Source organism: Colobus angolensis, unplaced genomic scaffold (assembly GCF_000951035.1).
Source record: "Colobus angolensis palliatus isolate OR3802 unplaced genomic scaffold, Cang.pa_1.0 Scaffold137, whole genome shotgun sequence".
NCBI lineage: Eukaryota > Metazoa > Chordata > Mammalia > Primates > Cercopithecidae > Colobus > Colobus angolensis.
In genome coordinates this window covers 2522539-2543115 of record NW_012114455.1, presented here as the reverse complement: position 1 = coordinate 2543115, position 20577 = coordinate 2522539, and the positions used below count along the sequence as shown (strand labels likewise).

At 44.2% G+C, this 20577-nt stretch overlaps 1 protein-coding gene across 1 annotated transcript in view; it reads left to right on the top strand.

Moving 5' to 3' along the window:
- LOC105506537 (kin of IRRE-like protein 3) overlaps positions 1 to 20577 on the top strand; it is a 478333-nt gene that overhangs the window by 90494 nt on the left and 367262 nt on the right. The gene's annotated exons all lie outside the window — the stretch shown is intronic.

Below are 20577 nucleotides of genomic sequence, written 5' to 3'. Positions count from 1 at the left end.
CACAACTGTTTTCATGAACACTGAGACAATGATGGCAAAAGCTCATCTCTGAGGTCAAGATCCTGCCTCTCCTGGGATTGTGGAGAGAAAAGGACATTTCTCTCTTCTCTGATAGGCTTCCCAAGAGACTCCTGGCCTGCTGAACGGGTGGAGGACACCAGAGACAGGTGCTGTTGTGACTCCATTCAGCAGAGCCCTTTCTCGGTTGTTAATTACCCATGGGGTGTATTGTGGGGGGTAATCTCTCTCTTTTTTTTTTTTTTTTTTTGAGACAGAGTCTCGCTCTGTCGCCCAGGCTGGAGTGCAGTGGCCGGATCTCGGCTCACTGCAAGCTCCGCCTCCCAGGTTTACGCCATTCTCCTGCCTCAGCCTCCCGAGTAGCTGGGACTACAGGCGCCCACCACCTCGCCCAGCTAGTTTTTTGTATTTCTTTTAGTAGAGACGGGGTTTCACCGTGTTAGCCAGGATGGTCTCGATCTCCTGACCTCGTGATCCACCCGTCTCGGCCTCCCAAAGTGCTGGGATTACAGGCTTGAGCCACCGCGCCTGGCGTGGGGGGTATATATCTCAACTCAGAATACTCTCCCATCCTCAGAGCCATGCCCTGAGAGTTGGTGCTTAGCATGCACTGAAGCAACAGGCATGGCTCTCGCTCTGTGGATACCCTGGAAGCTGGACACCTTGCCTGAGGTGCAGCTACAGATGTGCAAGGATGAGCGCAATGAGTCCTTGCTCTCTTGCCTTGAGGAACTCTCAGGCTAGTGAAGACGTCCACACTTGATCCAAGGACCACACACTTATAACGTAGAGTCCCAGGCTGGAGGCTGAGTTTTAGTGCCACACCTCCCATGAACTCCTCCCTCTCCAACCCCATTCCTTCCCTGCCTGAGAAGAGAAATTAGGTCTCCCACACTTCATGGTCATGGTGACCTATGTCTTCACGGTGGTCATTCAGATTGCAATTACAGTTGGCCCCCTGTGTCGCCTGGGTTCTGCACCTTCAGAGTTGATTCAACAAACTGTGAATAGATAATATATGAAAAATAAAAATCAACAATAAAACGTAACACAAATTTAACATAACAACTTTAAATAATATAACAAATTTAAATAACTATTTACATAGCACATACTTTTATTATGTATTATAAGTAATCTAGATATTTAAAGTGTACGGGAGGATGTGCTTAGGTTATATGCAAATACTACACCACTTTATATCAGGGACTCGAGTGTCCACAGATTGTGATACCCAAGAGGATCCAGGAACCAGTCCTCCTTGAATAGCGAGGGATGACTGCATATATTTGCCTGAGTCTTTGTTCAACATTTATCTTTCTACCTAGACTATAGGTCCCATAAAAGCAGAAACTATTATATTTAATCTGTTGCAGAATCCCCAGTTTCTGGTGTATAGGAAGCCCTTTAATATTTGTTAAATGAAAGAATTTGTGATTTTGAGCAAATCACTTATCTTTTGTGACCTTCTAACAGTAATAGCCAATGTTTCTGGAACATTTACCCAATGCCTTGCCCTGTTCCAGGTATTTTATATCATAATTACAATTAATCTTTACAACAACCCTGTGAAGAAGTCACTATTATTGTCCCCACATTGTATATGAGAAAACCGGAGCACAGAGAGGTTAAAGTGACTTGCCCAAGGTCACACAGCTGGTAAGAGATGGAGGCCAGTTCTGAACAGAAGCAGTCCTGCTTCAAAGTCCCTGCTTTGGTTGGATGAAATGATCATAAAGATCTCTTAGTCTTGGCGTCCGTGAATGTCAAACAACCAACTGGAATGCCCACCTAGATTTATGTATTTAATAAATATTTATCAAGTGTCTATTATGTGCCTAGGCACTGAAAATACGGCAGTAAACAAAACAGATATTTGCCTTCATAGAACTTACATTCTGATGGGAGGTGGCAGGATCATAAACAACATAAGTAACAGATTTATATGTTAGGTACTGATAAAGGCTATGGAGGAAAAGAAAGCAGCAAAGAATTTGGGGGGTGTCTTGTGGGTGGCGGTGTGACATCACAGGAGGTGGTCAAGAAAGCCTTTGTTGAAAAGGTGATGTATGAGTAAAGATCTGGAGAAAGTGAGGAGCGAGTCACGCAGATCCCAGGGGAAGAGCATTCCAGGGAGAGGGTGAGCAGATGCCAAGACCCTCCGGAGGAAAGGGGTCTCAAAAGTTTAGTGTGGTTGGAGCAAAATGAGCCAGAGGGCAGCAGGGGCCCTGTCCTGCTGGCTTCGTGTCCATCTTGTCACTTCAGTCTCATTTCCTGTCCTCAAGGCCTGTCTATCCCATTAGACTAAGGGAAAAGATGCCTTGATTTTTATAGCTCTAGACTTTAGCTCCAAGCCTTGCTATAGTTGGTGCTCAAAACGCTTTTTGAGCAAATGGTAGAGGAGCTCCAATACTTTTTTAAAAATGTGGTTGCCAAAGTTCTCTTATGCTTTTCAACTTGTCCTTCCAGCAAAACTCTCTTTGCCTGGCCTGGCGTCTACAAGACATCTTTTTCTTACAGCTCACTGTGTTGTGTGCCATTGGAAATGACCCTGCCTTTCAATTTCCTCTCTATCGCAGCCATCACAAAGTGTGGGGGAAACTATGATATTCTTTGATGAAAATACTCATAACTATATTTGACACAGATCATGATCTGATAAAATACAGACCCCTCCCTCGCCTAGGTTCCACCTCGTGTTCAGGGCATCTTCACAGTGGACTTGGGAGACGCCTGGAGCTCAGGTTCACTCACCTTATTCAATCAGTGGGGGTCTAGGGAAAGAGTTCAAAGGACACTTCAAATGGAAGGTAGGTAGTTTCGTATTTCAACCAAGTTTTAATTCAAAATTTAGATATTCTGACAGTGGTACTAGTAGGACCCTTTGCTGCTCGATTCATTTATGGTGTGGTGGGCCCCATGAGGAATGGGTTAGCATGCATGAGAGCAGTGTCCTTGTATAACAAAAGGAAACTAAGGATTCCTTCCTAGGCCTGCTTCCCTCCTCTCTTTCGATATCTAAACAATGAATCTTTCTTCATGCTTTTTCTTCATCAAATAGAATTACACAGAAAAAGAAAATGTAGGGTTCAGCCAAGCCATTCTGGCTTCCCTTTGTGGACTTCAGAAAGGCAAAGCCATCCATTCAGGAGGCAGAACAGATGTCCCAGGAAGAAGCCACAGGCAGCCTTGCACCGTGGGCTATAGAGGAGGCACTGGGGATCCGAGTGCAGTGCAGACTTTCAGGATCTAATTTGTCTTATAATGCGTGTGGTTCACATCTTCTCTGTTTAATGCTAGTCCTGATCCTTGGTGAATATAATGTTCCCATACATGCTAAAAAACAATGAAAGGAAATGAGATCTGAAGCAAAAACAAACAAACAAACAAAAAACAACGCTGTTTTTCATGGCAGGGGGGTTCCTCTCCACTTCTCTGCTGGAGGGAGATTAAAGTTACTGGGCAGAGGCAGCAATAAAATAAGGTTCAAGGTTCTTGCCATCTGGTAGGGGCTGTAACATGTCTCTGTGGGAGTAACCTTGCTGCTAGTACTCCCGTGCCCTAAGCCTCAGTTTCCTCTCTTGATAAGATTGATCATTCCAGTTCTCCCAACACCTCCCTACCTTTTAATGCTTCACTTTAAGAAAGCAAACAATGAAAAGTGGCTCTGCAGTCACACAAGGCGTGAGGTTTGGATTTCCAAGACTGGGAGCCACGTCTTGCTTCTTGAGCAGTCAGCCCGCAGAAAGGGAGCCATCAGAGAGTCTTCCAGGGAACTGCAGTGTACAGAGAGAAAAAGAGAGCCTATCTCTGAGTGAGGGAATTCAGGGAGGGGCAGGATGGGCTGGAGCCTGCTGCAGTGTGATCGGAGCCTGGGGCTCTGCACACCTCCCGGCCTTGAAGTCAGCCTGGCATTTTGTTCTACAAAGCATCTGCTTCAACAGATAAAATGATTTTTGACCTGGAGACCTGAACTGACAATTTTGTAGACAAACCCCAAATAGAATGGCTCTGCCTGTCAGCCTGTTTCATCTCCTCCATGCATCCTCACTTAGCTCTGCTGCACCAGGAATTTTACATGGCTGGGTGTGGACAAAGTAACCCCTGAAGCGCTTTGGGGGAGTCATGTCCCCACTGGAGGCTCTCCCCAGTGTGCTTGTTAGCCATCCGCCCAGATTGGCAGCGGTAGATAGGGCTCTGTGTTGTCAGGCTGTGGCGCTACACAATAATTCCATCTCACCCAGGTAAGTGTGATGTGTTCTGTTCAGGCTTCACGGCCAGACAGATTCGAGAATGGAGAGATGCCATTTAGCACATTGAATCCACACCAAGCCACTGTGCAGGATGGGGCTTGCAATGCTCTTGCGGGTCACAAGCGGGACAGGTTCGATAAGGCCTAAAAAGAAAGATCCCTCTCCCCATCCTCTGACCCCTGAGCAATGAACAGTAATGCCACGAATTGCCTTATGGGCTTAGAATCTTAATGAGAAAGACATTATGGAAAGGCCTACCTAACGTGCAGCCCTCTGCCACGTTGATGCATTGCAATTATTTAGGGCTCTTTACCCCATGATAGCATCATGTAAATGAGAAAACAAGGCAGTTGAAGGTTAGAAGTTTCCCATCAACTCCCAGGAAGTCTGTATACCTGGTGCAGCCCCTCAGCTTGCAGCCCCCTGTGGAAGCATCTCCTTCACTAAGAAATATCACCCACCCTCCGCTTGCCATGGAAGGTAATTTATTGGAAGTAAGCCAAGCCCTGCCTTCAAGTAGAGAAGCTGTGGAATCAAGCCCTGTTCCTCCTCTACAAGCTGAGTTGTGCAGTATCAGAACCTTCTGTTGATGACACACAGCTGTCTTCATAGACACCAACCATCATATTGCCCTTTTTGCCAAACCAGAGAATGACCCAGTCTCTTGAAACTTCTATCCCCTCTGAAGCATTGCCACAAATACCCATCTGAAGATGAATTTTCATTACCCACTATTTCTGTATCGTCATCAGCAGCAGCAGCAGCCCCATCATGGATAGTCAACTATTTATTATATACTTAGCTATACTTGGAATTGTCCTAGATACCATCAAAGAACATTTTTACAGTTTCTCTTCTCTGGGGTCTTAATATCTCTGAGGAATAGCATTGATGTTTACAGACACAAAGTGAATGCTACAAATATTGAGTGAACATTGGATAAAAATAGAAGAGACAAGATTAAATGTGTACATTATGCATAGTTCCTCCTTTGACCCTCTACCCCCAAGCTATAGCTGTGCTAAACTGTAGCAGGAGACAGATTGTTCTTGATATAAGTGAGAGCAGCCTTGTAAGACAGATGATTTCTTTTCCTGCTGTCAAAAACATATATTTAAAGTCATTAGTAGGAAGCCATCAGCAGCTGAGCTAAGAAGTGTGGCTAAGAAGTTTTAAGGAAATGTTATTAGGAACGACTTCTAATTCATACAAGATTTTGTGACCAAATATCTGCTATGTTAACATGGCTTTGGAGCAGTTTCCTTTGATCAGTTGCGCTGTCCCCACCGGTGATCAGTCTTATTGGAGTCGGAGATGCAGTAAACCGCAAGACCCAATTTAACCAGCAACAGCAAAATAGCAAATAATCATGAGTTTGGGGGCTTCGGGCCATAAAATACAGACATTTACCTTGAATGTTGATTTAAACCATCTATATGTTGTGCTAAATGAAACTTGGAATATATCATCTGAAGTTCAGTGTCCAAATGATAAAAATAGTCCTGAAAACTTTACCTGTGTGCTAAAAGGAGGCTTCAAAGGGGACGGTCCTCTTAGAGTGGGGCAGTTTGCTCTATGCCATCTTCATAAAATCATAGCAATTTAGAGTTGGAAAGGACCTTCAGGGTCTTGTAATCTGGCCTCCTCCCAATGCAGAAATCCCTGCTTGAGAATTACCTCCAGGCCAGAGTTGAGATGTGCTATCTACCAAGGGGATAGCTATTATAGGGTCACCTTGTAAAGAGTTGGTTCTGTTCCAGGTTGAACCAAGGGATTACTTTCATTGTTGAGCACCTGAAGCTAATGCAAGCCTACCAAGCAAGGTACCCAAATAATCCAGTCTCCCTAGAGGGGATAGCAACAGAACTTCTCATACATTAAATATTCTTTGATTTAGAACCTTCCTCTTATTTTTTCCACCAGCAACATCCATTGTTATGTTGACCTATTAAGGTGATTACAGAAAGCATTGGTGGCCCAACATATCTCATTTTCATCATTGTCAGCCTCCTGCAATTGCAAGCTTCTGAACATGTCATAAATCCAATAGACCAAATGTCTCCAGGAGCTCAGCAAGGAGGTTACACCTTTTTTGTTTCCACTTAGGCCAGGGTTATGGGTAGTAATAAACTCAGCAGTCAAGGCCAGAAATGTGATAATATAGGAAATGAGAAAAGGGTTAGAGAAAGAAAAGCTAAGTCAGAAAAACGCTCAGCTCTCCTTGCTTTGCTGAGTTTTCAAATTCATTAGCAACCTCAATTATTCAATTCCTCAATTTTAATCTCTAATTAAACATTGCCACAGACACTGTATCCATGGAGGGTTGAATTTAAGTGGCCTCTTTTTAATAATTGTGCAACTGTGATCCCTGCGTTGTTAACCCAGAGAAAAAGAAGAAAAAATTAGTTTAAAAAAAAAGAAAAGAAAAATGTGAATGCCTAAACTTTATGCCAAATGGTAATTGCAGAGGGACATTATTTTCCCTCTAAATATAGCAAAGATGACTACAAGGCTTCCAGCATTTTTCTATAATAATTTCTTAAATCAAAAGCATATTTGCCGACGAGAGAGTGCTTTACCACAGCTATTCTTTTTTAAATAATTAGACAAGTAAGAAAACAATAGGCAGAGGTACAATATGCCACTGAGCAAATGATACAATTTTTTGCTTATTTACAAGGTCATAGGACCCTGGGCTTCCTTTTTTTTAAAAAAAAAAAGTATTATTCAGATGAAGTAATGAAATAAATATAGGCAAAGACATTGGATGGTAGCATTTTGCTATCCGGATCTCTGTTTATTTAAAGAAAAGCCTTCCTGAGAGATGAGGGTGCAACCATGTAGCCTCAGAAGGAAATGTGATTAAAACACAAGTAGGAGGAAAACAGAATACAAAATTGCATCTCTTCCTTGATTATAGTCCTGTAAGAACTAGGTTTTTCCATCCAGAATGTTGGAAAGGAGCTGTGTTCCAGTGTTTGCCCAGCATCCTGTCCGCTTCCTAACATACTTTGTAGGTTTTCTCATTCATCTACCTCAATAGACTGCGGACTCCAGATGAGAGGCACTTTGCTGCACACTTCTCTGTATCCACAGGGATTAGCGCCTTGCCTGATACACAGCAAGAACCAAACAAATGTTTGTTAAGGGGGATATACTTATGAGTGCATTCTTTCACATTCCCTTCTATAAAACTGTAACCTAGTTTCATAAGAAATATACATTTTAAAGTCATAAGCAACTATATATCCCATAAATATGTGCATATAGGTGTGTGCATGCACATATTTCAAATAGATTAATTCAATCCAAAGAATCAGAATAAGTGTAAGCCAGAAATGTTAAGCAATGGGATCCTCTTCCTCTATAACAAAGACACAAAAGTGTGTGCCACCTCACCAGGAACTGGATTTCTTTTGTAGGATATCTAGAGCCCTCCCCACAGTGGGTATTTCCTTGCCGGCATCAATGACAGCACCTTTGGTGGACCAGCTATTAGGCCAAGTAGCCCCAAAGCCCTGTGCATGCTCCAGGATGATGAGACCACTGGAACAACGCTCCATAGCTCCTTCCAACTGAAAGCTGACGCCCGGGAGCCAGGATGGTCTTTGCAGAATCCAAGTGCAGAATCCAACTAACACCTGGGGGATGTTAGTCATTCTCCTGCATAAGAGAAGAGTGGAGAGGCAGGTCCCAGCTCTATGACCCTTGAGACATTCCATGCTGCAGTTGGGGTGTGCCTGAAGCCACCTGGCAAACAACTGGTGTCACTTTGGCTATGAACTCTAGGATGGCATTAGTTCTAGGAAAACTCATTGGTTGTTTCTTTGTTTCGAGGAGGAAAACCAGTTTTTGAAGGAGTTTGCCCTCCAGAGGCATGAATATTATTCAGGCTATCAAGTGAGGAAGGGACGATTTTCAAACTCCATCCTTAAAACACATACAGTCATGCAGGAGAGATGAATGGGAATTACAGACCCATGTTCAAGGGATCATCATTTGTATGTGGACATCATATATGATGGCTTTAGACATCCAAGTTGTGACCTAAATAGGATAATGATTCAGGTGATTGGATGGGTTGTCAAGAGCTTTCAGCACCACCAAGAGGTTCCCACAGGACCACCATAGTCCCAAGCCATCACCCATGCTTTCTGCAGACAGTATCCTCCATTGTTGCTCACTGAATTGTTCCTGTGCTCCCTCTGATTCTTCACATTCTCTTCTGGAGAGAATGGAGCTGAATTTGCTGAAACTCTGCAGATTTTCCAGACTAGCAACTAAATATCTCCTCTCCAAGAAACCCCCTGCTCCCCAAGGAAGAAGGGACAACTTCTTACCACAAGGGTGAAGATGAGTCCTTTGTCAATACTTCAACAGAAAAGAAAAATGGTGAGAGCTAAACACCTAAAAGAATCATTAACTTGAAGCAGATACTATGTGCTGTGCTGGTTATAGCCAATATCCCAGAGTTTTTTTTTTTTTTTGAGACTGAGTCTCACTCTGCCACCCAGGCTGGAATGCAATGGCACGATTGCAGCTCGCTGCAACCTCTGCCTCCCAGGTTCAAGCGATTCTCCTGTCTCAGCCTCCTGAGTAGCTGGGGTTACAGGTGTGTGCCACCATGCCCAGTTAATTTTTGTATTTTCAGTAGAGATGAGGTTTCACCATGTTGGTCAGGCTGATCTTGAACTCCTGACCTCGTGATCCACTTACTGTTGGTCTTTGTCATTGATTTCTAACTTGAGTATCCTTCAGGTTCCTATCTTTCTATCCTCCCCTTCCAACTTATCCTTTTATCTTACAGTTTTACATACAAAAAATCAGTTACTCGAGTTAACTTGCAATTGTTTTGAAAATGTCTTTAAATAAGTGCAATGCATTCCCTCAAACAGAATACTCTGAAAGAGCTCAACAGCCCTGAAGATATACAATCAATACTTTGCCTGAACCATTGATACCCTTGCCCATCACTTAAATATCATTACAGGAAAGATTTCAACAAGATCACGGCACATTATACTTTAAAGTTTGACTTTAAAAGATGCCTGGGCTTTGCTGAAAGGCATTAGTAATGGAATTCTTTATCTCTGAGCTTAATTTATTCTGAGGAGAATAGGGCCATTATCTTAAATCTATTTTTTTTCCAACAGAGAAAACAGGCCTCAGAAGTCCAGCACTCACAAAGAAATCATTGTTTAATTACTTTTCTCTTTAACTCTTTGCAGAAGGAAAGGGAATTGGAGAATGAATATGCATTCCTGTCAAGTTGTTATCAATAAACATGCAGGCTTTCTTTTTTGTTTTTGTTACTTCTATTTCTAGACTTCTCTGAATTTCTCACAAGCCGGAACTGCTTGCACTCAAGGAAGACTCTGAGTAGTTCTAAACCTCATCTGAATCACTTTTCCTCTGATCATTGGTGATGAAGGCGTCTTTGGTTTGAATAATGCAAGTGATCCAAAACTGAAGGGCTGATGTTCTAGTAGTAGGTGACTTGCCATAAATTAGGCACATGAGAGCTGTGTGTTTACACACATGGGAACAGACACACTCACATTTAGCTTCCTGACCCAAGCAGTGTGTCTCCATTGTGCAAAACAATTGATTTGGAGAGCAGAGAAAGTGACCCATCAGTTAGCTATTCCTTTTATAAAACAACCACTGCCATGCAATTAATATGATTATTTGTTACTTCCCCTCATCACAAATTTGCTGAACTAAAGAGTGGTTTTGGCTTTGTAGAAGATTTGAGCACTAGGAAAGCTCTAAGAAGATGTTCTGTGTCTAGGAGCTCTTCCAGAGTCTCCACTTGTTTACTTTTCTGTTCTAAAAACTCAACCACTAGGCCTCAGTGACAACACTTTTGGCCAGGTTGGGGGATTACTTGTAAACTACGTGGTATACCCAGTTGTCACAGAACTTCAGGGGCAGCTGTTTTACTAGCTCTAGCTAATCAACCTTCCTACTCAGCCTGGGCTTAATCAACCTTCCCGCTCAGCCCTTTCACTTGATAGCACCTTTTGCTACAGCTGTTTCCAGAACCTCAGTCCTTGATTTGACCGGTCAGATATGCCCATTGGGGACAATGGAACGGCCTTTCAAAGGTTGAGTGGTGATCTAGATTTGTAGAAGCTTTGCCTTCCTTGTCTTTGTTTCCAATTGGTTAGATGGAAGGAGAAAAGTGGTCACCACTTTAATCCTAAGAAGAGGAAGCTAATCAGTGTTCTGCATCTGACTTTCAGCTCCCTCCTTCTTTTCCTTTGTCAGTTAGGATAGGTGACACTTCTTTTCTTTTACTGCTATTATCAGAGATTTTGTGTTTAATAATTGCTGGGTCACATTTTACAAGTGGAAATGACTTTGATGACCTCCATTCACTTTTTCTTAGCTATCTTCATGTCTACAAGGAGTGAAAGGCTATAAAGCGTTCAGGCAGGCTCCTGTTTTGATCAGCCTCTCCAAGTGATCATTATACCCAAGTCAAAAAGTCAATGCACTCCCCAAATGAGAATGAGAAATATACATAATCTCCCTTTTACAAGATCGTAGTGCATCTCCTGGGTTTTTTCCCATCCTTGTGAGTCAGTTAGTTTGTAATTGACTCTGACTGGCCTTCCACCTTCTGTTCGCCTTTATTACCTATAGTCAAAGAGACCTCAGGAGTGCAAGAGACCCCCCCACCCCACCACTCCCCTGCTGCTTTTCAGTCTCATCTTACAGCATCCCCCTATGATCAAGAGGATAAAGGAGGTTTGGAGGACAGTTGGGAAAGGGGGCCTGGATTGTAGCCATCAAAATCACCACTTAAGTTGGCATTTATTTTGTGTTCTAAGTTATGTGCTATTTTTTAAATTGAATATAAGCTGCAAAGACTTGACTTAGTCATATTTCTCAGCTTACGGCACATCATAACCCATCTAAGAACTCTCTTTTTTTATATTTTCCATCTTCATCTCTGGTCCTCACTTCTGTTTCCCTTCCTTTACCCACAGGTAACTATTCTATGTTTGATAAAAGTCTTCAAAATATATGTAAAGTACAGGGTGTTATCTATATGCATGATTTTAATTTACCTAGAGGACATTGTGCTGCAGATATAATTCTGTTTCTGCTTTCACCTAACACTGCTTTTAGGAATAGTTCGTATTGTTAGATACCTGCCACTTTATTATTTCTAATTGCTGCATTCACTAAATTCCATTATCCATTCTGTTTCGATGCATCTCTAGGTTGCTTCTAATTTCCCACTGTGTGAGAATCCTAGCATTCATACCCCCAGACAAGACTTCTGTGCCTTAGGGTATACGCATGCACAATTCCATGAAGTACTGCCAGGAATATGCTAAAATACCCGACCAGTTTTTATTTTCAACACTGGTTCACGGTGGTTCCAGTTTCCCCACCCGCTCCCCAGTCCTTGGTATTCTTCAGTTTTTAATTCTTGCTAACCTAATTGGCATAAAGTAGTGTTTCATTGTCCTCATTATTAATAACTTTGATCCTAACTCTTTACTTCCACCCGTCCGTGAGCTAGGCGACTGTGGCATCAGAGACTGGAACCAGGGCAAACACCACCTGGGAATACCCGAAATAAAATGTTTGATTCTACAAGGCAGTTGTGTCCAAACTTCCCAGTCCATGTGAGCTCCCGGCCACACAATGACTGCTAAGATTCTGCAGGAATTCAGTGACACAATAGTGCTAGACCAGTGTGGGCAGTCCAAGCTCCCACCCACTCCCACTTCCCAAGCAGAGGCAGAATGATGGGTGCCATACATCAGTGGATATGTGCAGACTTACTTAGTTTAACACTTCTGTCAAAGTAACCCACAAGTGCCATCTTATCAGAGGATCAATTTTATATCAGAGGGTCATTAAATTCATTTTCATGAGAATAAAATGGGCCTTTGCTGCTGCGTGTTGTACTGTTGCTCGTCCGAAACTGGAGATGAAATCAAAGTGGAAGAGATTTAACCAAATTATCTATCTTCAGAAAATAAGCTTTGCTGCAAATGTATTTTTGATGTGGTATTGTGCAATATGGAGAGAAGAGAAATAAAAATACCCTAATGGTCTGTTATATACAAACAGGAAGAGGCTGTGCCTTTAACCCTCTGGGAGCTGGTTTCATGTTCTTCCCCTTTTGGGGGTGGGGTTAGGTGGGGTTGACAGGTGAGTGACAAAGGTCCAAGTTCATGATGGACTGTTCTGAGGTACAGTTGAATTGCCCATTCATTTTTCCCCCAAAATAAGAGAATGCATGGGGAAGGTTTTCCATTTTCCATAAAGTTAAATACTTTAAAGGGAAGCCTGTCCTAAACTGTGTCATCTCCCCCCACATTCCAGGACTCATCTCCTCCTCATGAGATGCTCCACTAGCCTGGGAAAACACTCAGCAGGTTCTGCCGCCAACCTGATGTCGTGGGGTCAAATGGCTGCCCTTCCCCATGGGACCACGTGTGCTCCTCTGACCCAGGGTGACCAGAAGGGTTTGCTTTAGTTGTGGAGTTGTTTGTGGCCCATATTCGTGAGATGAGCTTTCTTATTTTAGTAACGTGGATAGGAGGAAGAGCAGGGAAAAGAGAGGCCAAGGCTGCCCACTAGGGAATCTTGGTCTTGGAAGGTCTGCTCTTTCCCTGGCCTTTTCTTAGACTCTTTTGATGCTGCAAAGTCTTAGAGTAACAAAAGAAAGGAGCCAGAAATATCAAGCAAAAGAAATGGCAATGCCTGCGAAGATCCCCACTGTGTGTGGAGCACATGATGACATGTGATTGGGGGTAAGAGTGGAAGCTATGAAAGAGGAGAACACACGCTTGGGTAAGACCTGAGCAGTTACATAGTTCTAGAGTTGGAACACGTGGTGAAAATGAATCCCCACATGTCAGAGGCTGCCAGAGAGATTGCTGTGGCCATGGAACCCCTCACCTGAGTGTCTGAGCAGAGCAACGCCCCTCAAAAGAATTAAAGTCCCAGCCATCCCCCTCAGTCTCCCATGCACTGTGTGGTGGGCATTGAAGCCCATGGACAGGTCCCACATTCTCTACACAGCTTTCTAAGATATTTGCGTCATCATTCCATTCACTAGGATACCCTCAGCTCTCCTGCTTCTCAGATTGTGATGTTTTTCTCATTCAGAGTAAAGATCAGAAGTCTGATGACAGCATGCCTGTCTGTAGCTCTGGAAAGGGCATGGGCACCTCGAGAGGACATACAGGAGGGCCATGAAGAGCATCTTAGAGACCAAGGTCAAACGTGGACAGGAGTCAGAGAAGCCCCTGACCTGCTCAGGTTTGCTGGGAGATGCTACTCTCGTGAATGCGCTCATGGACCATGTCCTTCCTTGCAGACTAGCAGAGTTCTGTCTTGGACAGTATAGGGTTAGTTTCTTAGGTATCCAATTGCTTAGCAGTGGATTAGAGAACTCACAGAGTCCTGAAGAATGACTTCTCTCTGATTAATGAAGGCCTTGCCTTTAGAAGGTCGAGCTTTTTATTTGCTATAAGCTATACATGTGCTCTTCAGGGAAAACAAGAATTAAAAAAAAAACTACTTGCAAGATAAGTAAAGAGAAATGTAATCCCTGAGTGGGATGAAGGGTGCTTTGAAATGAGTGGGGGATAATCCTTTTGTTGCCTGTTACAAATGCACTTTATTTCTGCATTATCTAGCTATGAGAATTTGCCATTCGCTCTAGTGACAATGCTGCTGCAGTTTCTTCTCTTTATGTCGTATTAAGTGAGTCCTGCAAGGAGTGTTTAGTGCCTGGGGTCTGAGACAGCCACCCACTGGGGGCAGCTGGGTCATGTGGTCACTGAGGTTCCCGACAGAATGAGTTCTGAACCAGGTTCAGGACAGCATAAAGGGGAAGTTAGGAAGGTGACCCTGTGAAGCTCCAACCCCCACTAGCTCCACAGGCTGGGGAATGCAGCACACAGGAGCCTTCAGTAACCAGAACAGTAGTAACCCTGTCCCTTGCTGGGTCTAAGACCTGGAACTAATGTCTCTCTCTTGGGTTCTGGCCTTCAGTTCCCTTAAAGGGATGGTAAGAAAATCCCAAAGCCTTGTCCCAGAGCATTGCTTTGGAAATTCCTTTCTTCCTCTCATCTCTTTCCCTCATGCCCTCTCTGTTTTCCTTCTTCCCTTTCCTTCCTTCTTTTTCCTTTTTTTTTTTTTTTTTCGAGAGACAGAGTCTCACTCTGTTGCTCAGGATGCAATGTGCAGTGTGGAATCTGCACCTCCTGGGTTCAAGCGATTCTCCCGCCTCAGCCTCCCAAGTAGCTGGGATTACTGGTGCCCTCCACCACGCCTGGCTAATTTTTGTATTTTTAGTAGAGATGGGGTTTCACCATGTTGCCCAGACTGGTCTTGAACTCCTGACCTGAAGTGATCCTCCTGTCTCAGGCTCCCAAAGTGCTGGGGTTACAGACATGAGCCACTGCACCTGGCCTTCTTCTTCCTTTCACAAGGAGGAAGCTCCGTGTGGGGAAGCAGCCATCCTGAAGCACTAGGAATGGCCACAGGTTGCAACATTTGAGAATCAAGAATCTCTGTGCCTGGGAGCTCCTTATTTTAAAGCCTGGTCTTTCCTAGGCTAATCCTGTGACTCTTGCAGAGTGCGCCCCTGGGAACGAATACACTGTGAATGATCTTATCTCAGGACCCTCCTACGTGCCTCTCTCTGCCTAGAACGGCTTTCGCTCCACTGTGTGCCTAGTCCTTTCTGCTCATCCCTCAGAGCTCAGCAGAAGTATCACTTCCTCTAGGAATCTGCTGATCCCCACTGAATAGTGGGCCTGAAGGATCAGGCATCTGGAACCTCTTTATTATACTTCACACGATTGATCAATTGACTGATTTTGAGACAGGGTTTCTCTGCGTTGCTCAGGCTGGAGTTCAGTGGTATAATCATGGCTCACTGAAGCCTCGACCCCTTGGGCTCCAGGGATTTCACCTCTGCCCCCTGAGTAGCTGAGACTACAGGTGTATGCGCCACCACACCTCGCTTCTCTCTTCCTTCCTTCCTTCCTTCCTTTCTTTTCTTTCTTTCTTCCTTCCTTTCTTTCCTTCCTTTCTTTCTTTCTTTCTTTCTTTCTTTTTTTTTTTTGATGAGGCCTCATTATGCTGCCCAGGCTGGTCTCAAAATCCTGGGCTCAAGGGATCTGCCCACCCTGGCCTCCCAAACTGTTAGGGTTATCAGCATGATTTGAAGTAAGAATCACTCAAAGCATTTGCTGCCTGCTGTGGACTCCCCACCCTGGGCTGTAAGCTCTGTAGCAGGGATGATAACTGTCTTGCTCACCACGACACCCCTACACCTGACACAACACCTGGACTGTAGCTTCAAGTGAATAGAAACTTACCCAGCAAATAAATGAAATTAAGACAACCCTAGCTTTCTCTACTTTGGATATATTTCCCTTATATTTCCCTCAATTCATCACTTCCTTATTTTTCCTTAAGAGGAAGGCAGGAAGTCTGAGTCCCAACAATGTCTCTCAAATCCGCACCCCCCTGGGAGATCACCCCAACAGGGCGAGGTGGACGTGTCAACAGTGGAAACGTATTTTGTCATGTTTTCCAGTGGCACGGGGGGAGAGCCTGCTGAGGCTGCTTGAGTCTCAACACTGTCATACCCACCATCTCATTATCTACAGCCACATCTAAAACCCACATGAAACACCAAGTCACACGCGACTCTGGGAAAGACATTTTACAGAGACCATCTTATGAGTTTTTAATCTGCCTCTTGAGAACTTACAGTCTAAGAAATAGAAAACTGATTCTAGTAAACATGCCCAGAATATGCTAGCAGCCAGATTAAAACATGAAACTGTGAATGTTAAGGTATTTATAACATGCGTCGTTTAATAGGATGACATTTTTCTTAGCGGGAAGGAGCACATTTAAGTGCATTCAGACGTGGGAGAGGGAGATTGGCCAGCTGAGGAGATTGGACAGAGTGGATGCGGAGCTTCTAAGTCCAGAGGAAAACAAATGATCAGCGCACGGTGACCCAGGTAGCCCGGCCCTCCGTAGGACTGATTCCACAGAGTCTAAAACTTCTAGGCCTTCAGGTGACTGGTTCAATGTTTCCGTTTAGGGCATGAGCTCAGCAACAAATTAAGTAATGTGTCCCCAGTAAATGCTAATAAGCCCCAGGAGGAAACAGGGGCATCCCCATGCATACCAAATGCACTCATTAGCATCCCTGCTATTATGAAGAATAGCAAAATGACCTTGCAATCATTAGAAGCTTAAAATGCTATGACTTAAGTTTAGAAGGACACATATTACATTGTAAAACCTAATTAGTGTTACCTTTGCTAATTGCTGTCTGGCACTGAACTGGATAAAATAAATGCATGATGGACATTCCAGGGCAGCAGACATAACCCCATCACTATTTTTAAAAGAAGTAAAATTATAGAAGAGCCTTTTGAAAAGGTGTTTTTAACTGAGTTGTTTGACGGAAGTGAGGGAAGTGTGGGCAGTCCATGCATTTATTTGTATGAATCCTAAATGCTGAAATTTTCTCCTGAGAACACTGTTCTTCTCCTGTACTTCTTTCATGTGAACGCGAGGATACTGAACAATGGGGGAAATTACGATAGCGTCGAAATCCAACCACAGCATGAAAACAGCTGTGCAGGGATATAGTGAAATCCTATCCCACAGGCAATTTGAATACTCAGCCCTATCCCGGCAGCAAGGATGTCAGGCAGTGCTCTGTGTCTAGGAGCAGGTTTGTCCACTAGATAAGCTCTACCTGAGTCTCTCTTTTGTCCTCTCTTGAGTAGGTCTCAAGGGCTGTATGCACTACCGTGGAGGCGTCAATGAAGCCAGAGCCCCTGTCCCATCTGGAGGCTGTCACGGCCATAGTGCTGGTGGCGTAAAAGTCAGGTCATGTTGTAGTTTCTCTCTACTTGGCTACCGTAGATGAAATCAACCAGAGCAGAAGGGGTCATGCCTCCAGCCACACCTGCCCACCAGAAACACACACATTCAATACACACACACACACACACGTGCATATGCACACACACATGCACAGAGCCAGGCCTTACTTTCACCTGTGTTCAAAATTTGTAATAAGGTTGTGAAAAGAAAATCATTTTCTCAGGATTGGTTTTTCTCCTCCTTAAGGATAAATAATAGCTGATTTTTCAAGAAAAAAAAAAGCTGCCACTTGTACCTCTCCCAGGGCCCCTCCTGAACATATCCTAAATGGCACAGATTAAAATCGAGTCATAAAACTTACAAACCACAAGCAGTGAGAAAGACAGTTAGTTGGGAGCTCTGCTTTCATGGTGGGTCCTAAGGAGGGCTGGGGTCCCCTGGAGCCCCTCAGCTTCTGCTGAGCAGGGCGGGGTACTAAGGGGATGAAGAAAACAGAGCAGGCAGGGACCACCCTCAGGCATGGCAGCCCCTCATAGCTATTTTAAATATTGTTCTCTGTAAAATTTCATTTACGAAAGGAAAGCTTCTAGTGCTAAAAATTATTAGAAGATCACCAAGAAACTATCGAGGCCAAGGGAGGCTGTGTGGCCTCTCTCCTGTTGCACGGAGACACTGATAGAGCCAGGACCAGAACTGAGGCACCCAGAGTCCAGCATTCTGTCTCCAGTTGGGCATGGAAGGAAGGGGAAGGGAGTCAACCATTCCCAATGCTGGCAATGGCCTAGAATTCTTAGGCTTCCTAAAGGACATCAAACCCCAACTTTGTTTTTGCAGATATTCGTATGTATTCTTAGGCAAGATTTCTTTCCCTGGGCTAGATGTCCCAAGGACCACACTCCTCTGTCCCTTTCGAAGAAAAGACAGACCTCACTGGGGGGTCTTGGATTGTGTCCACTGCTGCTGTCACCCCAGTCTGACCCCAGCCCTGCCCACCTCCAGGGATCGCAGACCCTGCCAGCCAACTTCCTTTGAGTCAGCCAGTCAGGGCTGGATCCTAGAAGCCAAATTGCTCTGGTGTGATTTCTGAAGTCTGTGCACTTGCCTTAATTGTCAGGCCACTGGCTTCCCTGAGACTGGCTCCTGCCATTTGCTCCCTGACAGTAATACTGCTAGCAGGACAGACTGACAGTCAGAGCACCCTGTGTGTCTCTTTCTAAGGAATGCGTCCATGGAGCATTCCATGCGTCCATGCGTCCATGGAGCATTCCATGCGTCCATGGAGCATTGCCTGTGGAGCCCTGTCAACGACAGCCACTTTGCAGGCATTTAACAGGACATGGGCTCACCTCTTGCCTCCTCTTCTGCCCTTCCTTCCAGCTCCTTGTCCTTTACAATAGCTGAAGATTTTTTTTTAAGTGGAGCTGCTGATAATTAAAATTATATCTTTGTTCCACCAATGTCTGAAACTCTGGGAAGTCATTATCAGAGTCCGACAGAGATATTTTGATATCCCAGGATCTTTTTGATATAAGGAATAAAGTTCTAAGGCATGAGAAGATAGAGAGCCATGCTATTTCCTAATCACCCTTTATAATTTGCAGTATCTTGGGACACTTCTCAGATGTTTCCACTCTGGCTTATGTACACTTCAAACCCATGTGCCATTAAATGCAGAAGCTAGGTACTGAATTAATAAAGGTAGCTTCAAAAGCCCACCTCTTTGGCAGACTGAAGATCTAAGGGCAAACTCAAAGAGGGTGATGGGCCTTTGAAAATTACTAAGCACAAACAATAAACCTCATTAAATAAAGCCAGCAGAGTGGGCTCAGAAATGTAATGAGCCAAGTGGGGGACCAATGGCACTGGAATCAGCCTGGGAAATAACATATCAGGGAGCTGAGGCTCAGGTTGAAAGAAGGGATTGTGTTTTGGAAAATCATGTGACCCACACTGAAACAACGCTGAGGACAGTGGTCAGGAGGATGCTGGGGCAGCGCTGGGCACAGGCAGGCCACTGTGGTGCTGGGACTGGGGACACTCAGGTTTGCAGTCGTCTACTCTCTCACTCACCCTAGTGGCTTCAGTAGAGTCTGCAGAAGGCAGAGTATTTGGGCAGGGCCTGTAAAGAAAGAGAGAAGCTGACAGAAGCTGCTTGGCCATCGAAATGAACTCCCTTTGCCAGGATGTGCAGCCACTGGACTCCCACAGCACAGCACCCCTCCAGGTGCCTTCTGTCCAAGCCAGGGAGCAGGCACTGGACTCCCACAGCACCCTTCCAGGTGCCTTCTGTCCACAGCCAGGGAGCAGGAAACTGGAGGGATTGGTCGCCATTAAATGGCAAAGTTCTTGATGAGATCCTGTTGAAAATTGAGCAGCAGAGCGGACAATTAGAGTGCCAGACCAGCACGTGGAGGTTTCAGAAATAGAAGGGAGTTGCTGGATAACAGGTCACATTAGGCCACCACAGGAGCACACAGGACTGCTCAGCCTCTGGGCCCCAAGCTCTTCCCTCTAGACTCTGGCATGGCCAGTGCAAGCCCTTTCTCAGCTGTTGTTGCTGGTCAGGGCTGACTGTCTTAGGTATGAGGCACTCTCTGAAGGCTGCTCAGGAAGAAGACCTGTTCTCTTTCATGAACCTGCTGGGAGCCAGAAACCATTCTCCTCCCACTTTCACCCTTCACCTCTATCCCCGCCTCCCTAATAATTTTATCTTCATTTTAATTCAAGAATTTAACTACAGAGATTGCACTGACCCATCCCCCTAGAACGAAAGGACACCAGATCCTCCACCAGATAGTTATTTGTGATTGTGGCTGGGGGTTTATTTAAACTAATTGTATAATTCATGACACTGACAATTTATACAGTGAATGCAATTAGAGGCTATGATTGGCTGCCACAGCTAAGGGCTAAAAGTGCCACTTCCTTGGATACGCAAGGAAGAAAGGTGAAGAATATTAGAAAAATAATCAGTCACGGAGATATTTTTTATGAAATGATCCCCACGAACCTTGATTTTTTAAAAAAGCTAATTTAATTTCCCTAACACCTTGTAAAAGGTATCTAATTATCCACTCTTAAATAGCTCTCTTAATTTTTCCAAAGTTCTCTATTGTTTATGCCTTTGTGAGTTCTCCTTGTCTACAAGCAAAGAAGCTGTCGTCTCAATGTGCAGGTTCCAATAAAACCTACTCAAAACGATTCTTCCCGAAGCTGTGCATAGAAGCCCTGATGTGACCTGTAATGTATTTGTCCATTTAATCAGGAAATATTTGAGAACAAGACTTGAGTGGCAATCATTTAGAGTTGTGGGAGGAGAAGAGGGACTTGACTCTTTTTTTCTCCTTTTTTTTTTTCCAAGAAGAACAATTTTTAAAAAATCATTGGACATCAAACCAAAACAAAT